Raw genomic sequence first — 13,141 nt, forward strand, 5'->3', positions numbered from 1 at the left:
GGTCATTCTGGTCGAATGGCGCAGTTCGATCAATCTCCGATGAATAGGATGTTTTATCTACTGAACAAAATCAATCATAATATAAAAAAATTGTAGTAGCCATGCTTTTAGGAGTGACATCGTTTTCTGGGTATACTGAGACCCAGCCATGAGCTCACTATTTTTGTGCCACTTTTTTGAAAGTTATATTGCGAGGCTTGGCCGATAGCTTTTAAGCAGTAATAGTTTTGTCAACCCGATGTTATGAGAACCACTTTAAACTGGCGATCGCAGAGAGTGTTAATAGCACGTAAGGCTCTAACTAGTCGCTAGCCAGTCAATTTAGAATCTAGTTTCACTTTCTATCGGTGTGTTCTTCCTGGCGAATATTCCCCTTGTCATGTTAAATTCAATTGCTTAAGGTTTGATCTTTTGGTTTTTGAGTAATTTAGTTTTTGTAAAACAATTAATTTTATCAACTGCGATGAAGTTACAACTGTCTTCTGGTAAATCCAGGTTTAGTTAAACTTGGTGATGAATTTGTTGAAACGATTTGTTAAGTTCGATGTTCGTACCTATTGGAGCGCCCTCTGAGGGATTTTAGAGACAGGTCTGTCAAGTGGCTTTCTGTGGGGATGAGGAAATTAATTAAATTGTCTTTGTTTCTTTCATTTGCTGATTTAAAATTCCCACTAACCGAGTATCATGGGTTAGTTCAGTCCCCTAAAATCCTGTCAAAAACCTTTTTACGTTCATGCTGCGTCAAAATGAGGAAAAAACACAAAGAGTCTACAAGCAAAGATTGCTTAAAACCTTCAGGACTGATAAATTGGATTGGATGTGATTTTTGTTCTAGTTGGTATCAAGTAATTGTGTAATTATTTCTCTTAGCCACTCTAAAAAATCCAATGGTTTCAATGTCCCTTATGCGTCGATGTGAAAACTGTTAAAAAATGCAACAATAAATAATACAGTCCTCTGAAATTTCCCAGTACTCAAGAGAGTACTAAAAGACTCGCGTGTTCCTTTGGCGGAAAGTCTGTCGGACAAATTAAATGACATCTTCTACAATGTAAAAGATGTTACAAATGGTTTTTTTTTAAAAATCGTTCTTGCCTTTTTTGGAGCAACCGAAAAGAAGTGGACGCAAACAGACCACGAGCATGAGCTCTTTGATAAATAAAAAGTTTTGAGCAATTGACAAGTCTTTTCCAAAACCCCATCCCCAAGTTTCAAGCACGCCTCTGAGTGATCTCAAGCAGAGAAAAAAGCTAAAAAGTAGTAAGCTCGATGAAGGAAATAAAAAGAGAGGGATAAGGCTTGCTGCTTCGGATGACAAAATTGCTCCTTTTTCAACTGACAACTATCAAAAATTGTTGTCTAAGCTCCCTCGGCAGGACAAATTGGCAGCTCTAAATCCACAAAACTTGAATAGTTTTCTCGTCACCGAATTCGACCTATACAAAGCAATAATGTCTTTTTCAAACGGATCATCAGCAGATCCTGATAAAACAGTTCCTCAATTTTTTGAAGATCTTGTTAATAAGTCAAATGGCAGTGCAGGACCTAATTTTCTGAAATCGCTTAAATCGCGGTACTGCTGCAAGGAAGTCAGAGGTTATAGACCAAACAGCCAACACGCTTAAGCTACTCACACTTGAGGCTTTGCATATTTGGAGGGAGTGGCCAAGGATCAACACGCGATGAAAGCCAATTGAATGCGACGACAATCCAAAATGCACTGTTTTTTTTTAAACTAGGTTTTAATAATGCCTTTAACTCTCAAAAAAGAGAAACAATGCTAAATCATGTTTTTTCAAATCGCATCGAATTGTATAATTACACCCATTGCGCGTATAGTAAATCTTGTTACCTTTTTTACGGAAGCTCTGTCATAATGTCAGAAGACGAAAATCAGCAAGGTGATCCTGAAGCTCCACATCTTTTTGCGGAAACAATTCAGACTTTAGTCAAACAGTTGGAGTCGAAAATTAACATCTGGTATTTTATTTATAGAAATTTAGCCGACGACTGTAAAGTAGTACCACGGGACCTTGAAAACATTCTGAAAACGTTAAATATTTACAGCCTGAGCTTGAAAACTGGGAAGTGCGAGTTTTGTTTTTGGGATCGATGTAACATTCGCCCGGAAGATACATATCGACAGAAAATAAAGCTAGGTCCTAAGACGACTGGCTAACGTCTAAACAGAGCTTTACATGCTTTTCACCTTCTCTACCAAGCCAGTTCTTTTAGTGGTTTTTTCAACATCGGGTCGACAAAAACGTTACTGCTTTCGGCTTCGGTCAAAACACTCAAATTAACTTAATTACATGCAGAAATAGTGAGCTCATGGCTGGGTCTCAGTATCCCCAGACCACGAGGTCACTCCTAAAAACAGGGCTACTACTATTTATTGAATTATTTTTGTTTTTGTTCAGTAGATAAAAATCATCATCTCCATCGAAGATGGATCAACCCTTTCCCCCAATTCCTAGCTTCTCATCCTAGCAAAATGAATTCAGATTTTGCTAAAAAGGATATATAAAAGTTTATATAAAAGGGAAGCTAAAATAGGGAAGCTAAAAGTTTATATAAAAGGCTAAGAGTTTCAGTCCCGAGACCCCTCTGGATTCTTGAATCCGGGGTAATAAGACCTTTATCTTCCTCCCGGAAGGCTGTCTTCCACCCTTCACCGTTGTTCGCAACGGCCTTGCAACTATTGTAGCGAAACGATAGTTGCAACTCGGAATGGTCTCTGCTAACTCTGCAATTTGTTGTTGTTTTCCAATCACAATTTTCGTCGTTATCGCTATCGCAACTAATGTTGTTGTTGTGTTTTATTTCAGTTTCTTCTCTAAAATGGCCGTTTCTGACGTTTCATAGAATTGTTACGTCATCAATTCGAATTTTTAAAATTTAGAAATTTCCGAATCCTTCAGCCTTCACGACTTGTCCAATCGTTCGAATAACGCTCTTATTCTTTCAAAACCGCCAATTTGGAAGGTTCGCTGCTAAAAACTCGAAATTGCTGCGTCTGCATTTTTGTCCATTCTGTTCGAATGTCACATACTCCCCGGACAGTCCGGTCAATGTCCTCATTGAATCTCGCAATGTTCGTAAAATTGGTACAGTGTCATCGAACAGAATGCACGAAAATATTTTTATCCGCGTCATGTCGACTCTTTGCAGAATATAAATGGCATCATACTACTTCACTATAGCCTTCAAATTTTTCACTAATCTGCACTTTGAGGATATGACCAAGATAAAAACATCTTTTCTGACTTCCAATGTCAATGCCCTGATTAAAAACTTTTTCTCCTAATTTTTGTTTGATGTTGAATTGCAGGACAGTCCTGCCAACCAACAAGCTAAAATTATCCTACTATGCTTCTTCCCTTCGGAAACTTTGCTTGCTATTGTCCTGAATATTAAAACTAATGAACTCTGTGGTTAGAAAGAACAATGAAACAATCTCCCTCTTCAAGAGATTACCCAAGCCTTTCATGTCACCACAAAGTGATCAGTTCTCCTAGTTGATTAAAAACAGTCATGCAGGCTGGAATATTTAAATATACTCTCTACTCAAGCCTTTCTAAATAAATAGTAAGTGTCTCTAAAGCCACTAACTAAAATCAAAGTGCAAATTTATAATTGCAACAAATTCTTCAATGTTCAAAACTCAACTAAATGTTTCGGTTTTCAATTACAACTTGGTTGCTTGGTTTATCACTTGAGTTTTTTCACACACATAAAACAATTCTGAGTTTTAATTTCTTCTTCTTCGTCATTCCTTTGTTTTTCTTCTTTTCGTCGTTTGGAAGTTCTAAAACTTCTAAATTCTTCTATTTTCTTTCTTTTCGCGTCTTGTTCTTTCGACCATTTGTCAATGTTCCATCTCTTTCTCCTGTGACACTGACTCTGCACTTTCAGTTTATGTGTCCTGCAACACATCGTTAGCTATTCTGACCCTGTTGGAAGCAGTCCTCCAACACTTCTGCTCTTCTACCCTCTGTTTGCAACAAGGTAGGGGATCCACGTTAGAGTCTCTGTTTCGGCAGAAGCTGTTGTGGAGACACAACGTCACGTTTCTCTCCAAATTTTCCTTCAACATCTCTTCCTTCTCGTTTCCACTACGTTCACCTGTCCTGGAAATTCTTTTTACAGCGGTGGTCACTGCATTCCGATGAGTCACGAAAGCTCGCTTGAAAGCTCCTGCTCCAATGTCCAGTTGATATCCACTGTATACTCTGCCGTGCTTCGACATATGCTTTTTGGCATATTCGTACAATCATGCAGTCATATTAGCTCTGAACCATGGCGTCAATCGTCTTCTTGCCCATATCTTTTTCACTTCCATCGGAATGTTCAGAATCTTGCATATTGTCTCAAAAAGATCTAAATCTTTTAGACAATCCAATTTCTGCAACTGTTCTCTCGTCGGTGCCTCCTGTCTATTGTTTTCTCTCACATGAGCCTCCAGCCATCGTATCGCCATCATAACTCCCACTATCACTATCGTTGTGGGCCGTGATGAGTCTGGTAAACCCATGGAGAGCAGCTCTCCAGAGTCCCAGATCAACACCAGATTACTACGCTCGGGATACCACCAGGTTTGCAGCAAGCAGTGGCAGGGAAACTCGTCATGTGTCAACATGATGCTCTTCCAATTACGTTTTCCCGAAGCTTCCAGTAATGGTTCCACTTCCATAATCACTCGGTGGACTTCATCATTCTTGTTTACTGTATTGTAATCTGTAACGGTTGATCCTCTCTGTTTCTGTCTTTCAAAGTCACTGAAGTTCCCACTCACGTATCCCATGAACTTCCTTCCCAGTATCAATTCCAACTCCTCCTTTGTTCTCTCTGGAACTGCTGAAAACATCTTACAAGCAACTCGTAAGATTTTTCGGACCTTCTCGTTAGTCTCACACACTTTGGCACTGAGAAGGCTTGATCCACGATCGTTCTCGTACTCTTTACAACCACAGCTACGAAATGCACCGGATATCTACTCTTGCACATTGGAGCCAATGTCGATCCCACCAAATATCGTGCTCCTGTTGGTCTACAATAAGTCTCACTGTGTCTGATGTTCATTTCTGCCTCGATCGCTTCCCTCCATTTTCCTATGTGCTTCTGCTCAGTTTGCAAAACTCCTGGGAATACTTCTACACTGATGGCTGTGACCATCTCATGTCTCTGTTCTAGATTCAATAGTGACTCTAAAGAACCAAACATGCTGTAGAATCCTAGGGCAGTCACTAGATTCACCTCGGTTCCTCCATGGCAATCTGCGATCAGTTCCATTTCCGTCCTTGCTTTCATCACGACATTTTCAAACAATATCGTCAATGGCCTGTGTTGTCTCTTTAGGATTTTCACACAACCCAGACCTCCACAAACGTGACCTTCCAGTCCACAGACTTCCGCCAGACAGCTACCAGGTTTGACCCAGTCTTCTGGTCCCCAGCCAGGCAACTCCACTTTGTCTCCCCCGTTGCTCCTAGAGGCTGTCATCATCACATTATATATGATGTTAAGGTCACGCAGGTTACCGTCTGCGTTCAGCTCCCTCTGCACGTCTTGTGTCGCCCGTAATATCAGGTCAGAATTGGGACTAGGACACCATGATGGTCTCATCAGTTCCCACACTACCATCACGCTCGTTCTCAGTAGTTCATCTGAGAATCCCTACCCAAACTCCACTCTTTTGTCGGATTTCGGTATGGAAGGTGCAGTCACTTCTTCTTCCAAGACCAGTCCCAATTTGGTCTGCGGATTATTAGCGCTCTTAATCGTTACAATTCTCGACATCCAGAATCTTAGCAACACTGCCTGCTCGTAATCAAAGAAGCAATCGCGTATGTCTTCACTCAGAAAAGGGTTGTACGCTATCCCTATGATTCCGGACACGTAGCTGTACGACTTCTTCTTGATCGGTCCACAGTACTCACTGGATTTCGGCAGTGCCCCAGTAGAATCTTTAGTGAGTCTCAGCTCCTTGTTTGAAAATCTCCTGATTTCGTCTATCTTTCTCGTGGGCTCTAACTCCTCAGGTTCTTTCATATTCACTTTCATCGGCTTGCTTTGAGGCATCTCCAGCAGTGCTAGCAAGAGTAAGGCTTTTGCTCGTTCATCGCCCTCCCTCAACATCTTGGCACAGGTGTTCAGTGCTGGTACTGAAAACTGCTCTATCAGGAATCGAATGAAACAGAGAGCGTACTTTTTCTTCTTTTGACCTTTTTTCTTTCTTCTGAATCATATTCCTCGTGAGTTAATCCCATCATGCACCAGGCAAACCTCAGTTGTAATTCGGTTCTTACGTAGGGTACTGCCATGAGAGCGTGTATTCTCGGCGCAGTCCTCATTTCCTCTTCGAAGTACTTCAACACCACTGCTTTCCATGGAAGGCTCACTAACTGTTCGATCGTTTCCGCCTGCATCTCAGATGACGCTAAAGTTCCGTACGCCTTCTGCTTGAGGAACTTTAGCATCGTCTCCAGATAACCTTCCATGGCCATTTTGTCTTCCAGAGCCATCACATACCCTCTAGCCGAGTTTCGGTATTCTAACATCTCCATGTATCCACCGGCGGGTTCATCTATCGACACAGTCTCCGACACTGTCAGTCGGTTATACTCCACTGGTACTAGTTGTCCTGTGACACTTACCTTTCCGTGGTTCATGGGAGATGGTTTAAAGTCTTTCATTGTGTTCTCTCCGCATTGGCTAAGTATTTCCATTTCTAAGGTCGCTCCAGTCAGAGTGCGGTCACTCCTTTTGGATTTCTAACCTGTTGACTTTATCCCTGCCATGAGAATGGGTGGCACCATCGCTAGATCGGTTGACCTTCTGTTCGTGCCAGATAATTGATGATCACCTTGTCCCAAATACATGGCCTCTTCGACTCGTTTTTGTTTCGCTGAATTGACAGCTTTCATTGATATCTCTGAATCCACCTTCGTCTTTCCTACTCTCCTCGTCATCACCTTGCTGCCTAACTTCATCTTCATCTCGTTGATCTTATCAATCACCAATTTCGATCGCATCGTTCCCCTCCTGGTTCTTGACAGATATACCACCTCTCCTTTATCATCCTGCGGTGTCATCTTGATTGGAGAGTTCGCCTCACTTTCATCAGTGGCTGAGTCAATCAACAACTCACTCAATCTCCCTTCACACTCATCACGTTTGTCAATGACTTCCCGCATCAATGGTCGGTTGAGACCTGTTTTCAAAATGGACTGGGTCCCATAGCTCTGAACCACTGTCCAGACTTCTTCCATGAACTCATCCCGTCCCGACCTACTTCCATCATACGCAATCTACATCCCGTCCTACTTCCATGGTCTCGGTGATGTACTTCCCACTCTTCTTCGGGCAAGGTTCTCAAGAAAGGTACTCTGACAGAGCCCTCTATTCTTCTTCTCCTAGGTGATTCCATGAGGATTCTTTGTTCGTTATTTCTCGAATTGCCAGGAGAGCTGCTCTCCGGCAAATTCCGTTTCATTTCTGTAAAGGCTGACAGAGGTTCCAGTGTCAAAGTGCCTTCATCTGCTGGCTCAGTCGCCTCCAACGTATCCGCGTTGTTCTCAAGATCACTGAGGAAATTGAAATCCAGGCTGGATATTCCTCCTGTCGATGCCCTGTCGTCTTCCCCACCAGCTTGATTTTCACCCGATGCATGGGCTCTTCCGCTTGACGGCTTCCTCCCTGTCCGTCATCTCCTTCTGACATATCCTTCTTCGAGCTTGAGGGTCCTTGCTTTTCATTGTCGGCCCCTTCCGGAAATTTCGGTATAATCAGTGTACCAGCCGATCCATCTTCCTCTGCTCCATGGACCACTTTGATTTCCTCACAGCCGAAGGGTGCTAGGAAGGTTCTCGCCTGCAGCGTTCCTCCTACTTTCAATTCCGGTTTCACACTAGTCAGGATCAAGGAGGCCTCAGACAGTTTGGTCTTGCCTCTCATCTTCACAGGCGCTAAGCCTAATCCCGCCCATTCCTCGTCAAATCTTCCAGGCTTGGGAGTCGCGGCGTTGCTTATTCGCCTTCTCGTCGCTTGATCCGTGTAGGCAAATCTTGTGTAATGTAACACGGCGGCATTCCTCCCCACAAAGTATGGATCCATCGTTCCCACGAAATTCCCTATTCTCCTTTCATTGGTTTCAAATGCTCTCAACCTAGGAGTTTGTACCACGGAGACTGCTCCGAGCAACATCCTTCTTATCAGAGGGAATTCAGGGATTTCTTCCGGCAGCTTCTCGTAATCACCCCAATCTTTCGTCTCTTCTCTCACCTTGTGATATGCTGCAGTGAGACGAGGAAATCTGGTTATCTCACCATTCGTCTTATCATAGGGTCTCAGATTCCAAAGCTTCAGAAACACCTCGATGTGTCCTCTCTCTACTTCTCCCATGCAATCACGGAAGTGATCGTCAAAATTGATGACCGTCATTTCTGGCTCTGATATCTTCGCAAACAACAGATCTTCGCTCTTGAGCTCCCGCAACACGTTCTGCTCACACCAGTTCAGCGCACTACCGTCCACTGCTGATATGAGGTTCAGGTGCAGCACCGACCTCCTATACGCCTCCACCTTGACATCAGGGAAAGCAAATGTGACTGCTGGTCCATAGATCACTGTCACAAACTCCGTGGCTCCTCTGATCAACAATAAGGGATCGGTCCTCATAGCCAAGCTCAGATCGGTTAGTAGGGGCATGCCCCCAACATGTCGTCTAACATCTTCTTCTCTCTCGATAGTCTCATCTTCTCCCGTTCCAGAGCGATTTTATTGGAATAGATATTGGATAAGAGTGTGTTTCAGGTCTCTTATCTTATTCCACGAGTCCGCGGCTTTCTTCATGTCCAATTTTCTCACCTCCTCTCTCATCTGCTCTGTACAACGTGTCAGCTTCATTAATCCTCCCAAGTTTCCGTGAGTAATCGCAATCAACGTTAGAAGCCCATCTAACCGCAGGTTCTGAACTCCTTCGGTGAGCAGTACTGCCGGTCCTTTCACGAATCTCTCTGCTCCAAACGTCACAAACAAGGCTAGTAGCTCCACAATCGATACTTCCACTACTGCTTGGAGGAATTCCTTTATCAAATAATGGGAAAATTTTGGGTACATTTTCGCCAAGAAGGACGCGGTCCATCCGGCTCCCAACCCTTCCAGCATGCTATCTGTTCGTTCAAAGCCTTCTTCCCCCTTCACTTCCTGAGTCTAGAAGGTTTCCAAGGTAATCTGGCACATTCTGTTCACAAACTCATCTGTCTTTTCTTCAGCATTTTCCGCTAGGTTCACCTCCTTCAACAAGTAGGCATGGATCTTCCTAATCATTATGGGGCCTTGCTCAAAAGCATCTGCACCCAATGCCGCTACTCGAGAACTCAGATGTAACCACTGGTTGGCCTCTGGTTTGGTCCTCAAAACCATCGCCTCCAAATGAGCTCTAGTCTCCTTTAGTCTGTCGACTGAAATTGGACAGTTCCAACCCCAGCACCTCATCCAACACTAACATGTGCAGCGCATGGTCATTGAATCTTCTCATCGCGTTCGAGATATCTGACCACACCGCAGGTAGTTCAGCCCTGAGTGGTCTCAGGTTCTCCATCTCTATCATGCGATTTGGGGCTGATATGATTACATCATATTTCCCTTCCGAAAGCCAGGTCACGATCGCATACACGAATTTCAGTCCATCCGGGAGACATGCATACCCCAGAGACAGCGCGAACACTACTCTCGGTGTCACCTTGGTGAACGACCCCTCCTTCGTCGCATCCACCAATTCACCCATTGACTCCAGGATATCCTTTATTGTTGGCCACACAGCATTTTCTGCCATTGTAGGATCTCTGAGTCTGCTCAGAAAACCTCTACTGTGCGAGTGGTCATTGATGACAGCAAACACGATAGTGACTGGATTCATGTCCGTCTGTCTTTGTAACCCCTATTGCCAGAGATACGGCGAACGCTCCAGGTCGAACGCTGCCAACATTATGACATCCGGCCAAAACAGAGACTTGGAAGTGTACACGAACTCTGAATTCGCTACTATCATAATCTTGGCCTTCCTCATTTCTGCTTTGTCGTACGCGGCAAAGATGGTCTCATCTTTCTTTATCGCTTTCAATCCGCCGTACCTTTGGATTTCACCATCTTGACTCCTTTGTTTCGGGTATATTCTATCTTTCACATGACCTGGGGGTGAGCTCAACTGCCTGAACATCTTCACATGTTGTCCAACCGGCGCTCTCGTTACCAGAAATCTTCCAGGTCTCTCTTCTCGATTCCCTTCGTCGTGGTTTAGTTTCACGTCTTGTAACGGTCAGGCGTTCACTGGTCCCGTTTTGTGTTGTTAGAGGACAGTCCCTCTAGGTCAGCAAATCTCAAGGCCGTCGTGGAGCTGAAGTTTATGCCAGCGGCTATCAACCAGTCTACGCCTGTTATCGAGTACAGTCTACTGACGGATAGCCTCGCTCCATTCAGCATCCTCCTAGCATCCTCGATGAAGCTCACCCTCTGGAGATCCAGCTTCATTAGTTCGTCCTTATACACATGACAGGGCGATGGTATGGGCCTTGACCACATCAACGAGCCTCTATCCGGGCGTCTCTCCTCTCGACTGGTACTTGTCATCTCCGATCTCGTGTCTGATCTAGACGTGCTAGTTGCCACTTCCATCGGGTTGACAGGCCCTAGTCTTCTCCTAGGATGAATGGTCCTCCTCACTGGCGCTTCTCCCAATCGATCTTGAACGTCTGTCCTTTGACCTGGTTCGCTGGAGCTCTACTGTCTGTAGTTCGTGACGGCCGGGACCGTCCCCAAGAGTGTTTCCAGGCTAGGAGGTACAAAGGTGTGGTAATCACCGTTTCATTCGATTCTCCTTCCTCCTTTAGCACTCCTGTGTCAAAGAGTTCTACATCCAACGCATCCAACCGCTCTTGGAAGACTCGATTCAACCAAGCCTGTCCTTCTATACTGTCGAAATGGACGCCGTCCGTGGTCAGTCTGGCCTGATCCATAGCTCTTAACTCATGTTCGATGTCCATGAGGATCATTCTTCCGGCATTCCGACTTGCGAGATTCCTCAAGATATTTTTCCACCTGACGACTCCTTCGCTGTGCCTTCTCCCTGCTGCCGTCAAGCTCCTTGTATTCATAGACACAGTGCAAACAGTCAGTACCGCGCAGTTGAATTTCTGCCAGAGAGTAGTAAACAAGCACACCATCATTGATTCCCATAGTGCTTCCTGCTCATCCGAACCTCTAGAGATGTCATTCATTCCAACCAGGATCATCACATTGGGATCCTCCCTGGATTCATTTGTTCCACCATCCGATATAACTGGGCTATCGTCGCGCCTCCGAAGGCCATCACCGTGGTGATCCAAGAGGTCCTCAAATTCGATAGTACTCTGACCAAGCTGTCTCCCAGTATCAGATGTGATGTTTACTCGATTGAAGCAAGCTCTCGGATCTGTCTCCGGGACTCCCGTGAAGTTATATCTCAACTGGTTATTCTTTTGTACGTCTATCACTCGAGACACTTTCTTCGCTGGCATCTTCTGTATTCTTCTCTCTGGGGCCTTAGAGCTCCCCATTGGTGGCTTCGTGTCGCTAACTCCCTGTCTGATCACGGTCTGGGAGAGTCGTACTCTGCCCGTGTCGTCGATCGTTCCATAGGGTGCAGTCACCCCGGAACCTGGCGCATTCTTGTTGGCGACTAGTCGTCCAGCTGTTTCTATCAGCTTCCTCACCGTTTGTTCCAAGACTGGGTCACCCAAGGTGTCACTAGGGCCCGGGATTGTCACTCGACCTGTTGCTGTCGAGAGTCGTGTCTCCGTTGTCTGGCTCATTTCTCGAGGCGTCAAGAGCTCCATCGAGGACTGCCCACGAGGAATACTCCTCGCAGGTAGCACCTTCTCAGGTATCACCTTGTCAACGCCATCCGCTCTTTGTAATCCCGCCTCAAGCGCTCAATCTCTTCGCTCTGCTTTTTGCTGCAGTCCTCGAACAATCTCTTCCACATGTCCCTATCTTCCTCCGTACTGAGCATGGTCTTAGTCATCTCGTCCAGCTCCCTTTTCGTCCTTGCCAGTTTGTCATTTATCCCATCCAGATCTTGCATGGTTTGGTTCGTCTGAACCTTTTGTTCTACTTTCGCCCTCTTTGGTGGCACAGCTGCTCTCAGTGGTGAACTAGACGAGGCAGCCTCGCTGTTCATCTCCTGATGCATTCTCGTCAGCCCAGGTTTGGGCTTGGAGGGCATAGGCATTTCACCTGGTTGGTAAGTCCTAGAACTTCCCAATCTAGGCTCATTCGCCAAGTCACTCCCTGAGAGAGCCTCGTTTCTCCACCTCATAACCCTCATGTTCGGGCGGTCTACCTCTCTCCATATGCTGCCATCAACAGGACTTCCGTGGGGCGGTCCCCACGGTTGTCATGCCCCAAAATGTTTATCAGGGCGGTCAGCAACATGACTACCTCTGGGTCCTCCAGAGCGAAGTCTCGATCCATTAGCCGACGATAGATCGCATCTATCATCGGTCCTACATATGCCTCAGCCATGTCCATCAATTCGTCCAAGTTGAAATTATACATTCTGTTCCTCAGCTTCGATTTAATCTGATTCCAAGGTTTAACTCAAGTGAGCAATTAAATGATCAATCAGGATCTAGAAAAGAGGTCACGAATATCACACTTGTCAGTTTCACCTTAACTTCTCGTTAAAATTTACTTAAAAACAGTCAGATAAAAAGTTTTTTATCCTTAAATCTATTAAAATCAATCGGTCTCTAAAATTTTGGAATTCGACCTAAGATTGGACAGTCCAAACTTTGGATCTATTCCTAAGATCGAATCGTCGTTCAGTTTTTCATGGTCACTAACTACTTCTTACCCAAGATCCTAATGACATAACACATAACATAACAAAACACACATATCACACATTCCATACAACTTAGTCTTTAGCCTAACACCCTCTCGCATGTCACTCAGCCTATACTTATGTAAATATACTTGTATATTAGTATCAGAGAATATCACGTGTACAAGCGCGTACAATTCCCGAGGATGCAGTCGTCCTCTGTTTGGATCATACACTGGAAGCGAGAGCTCCTTCACGTCCATTTCCACGAGGATT

The sequence above is a fragment of the Symsagittifera roscoffensis genome, chromosome 8 (genome assembly GCF_963678635.1).
Source record: "Symsagittifera roscoffensis chromosome 8, txSymRosc1.1, whole genome shotgun sequence".
NCBI lineage: Eukaryota > Metazoa > Xenacoelomorpha > Acoela > Convolutidae > Symsagittifera > Symsagittifera roscoffensis.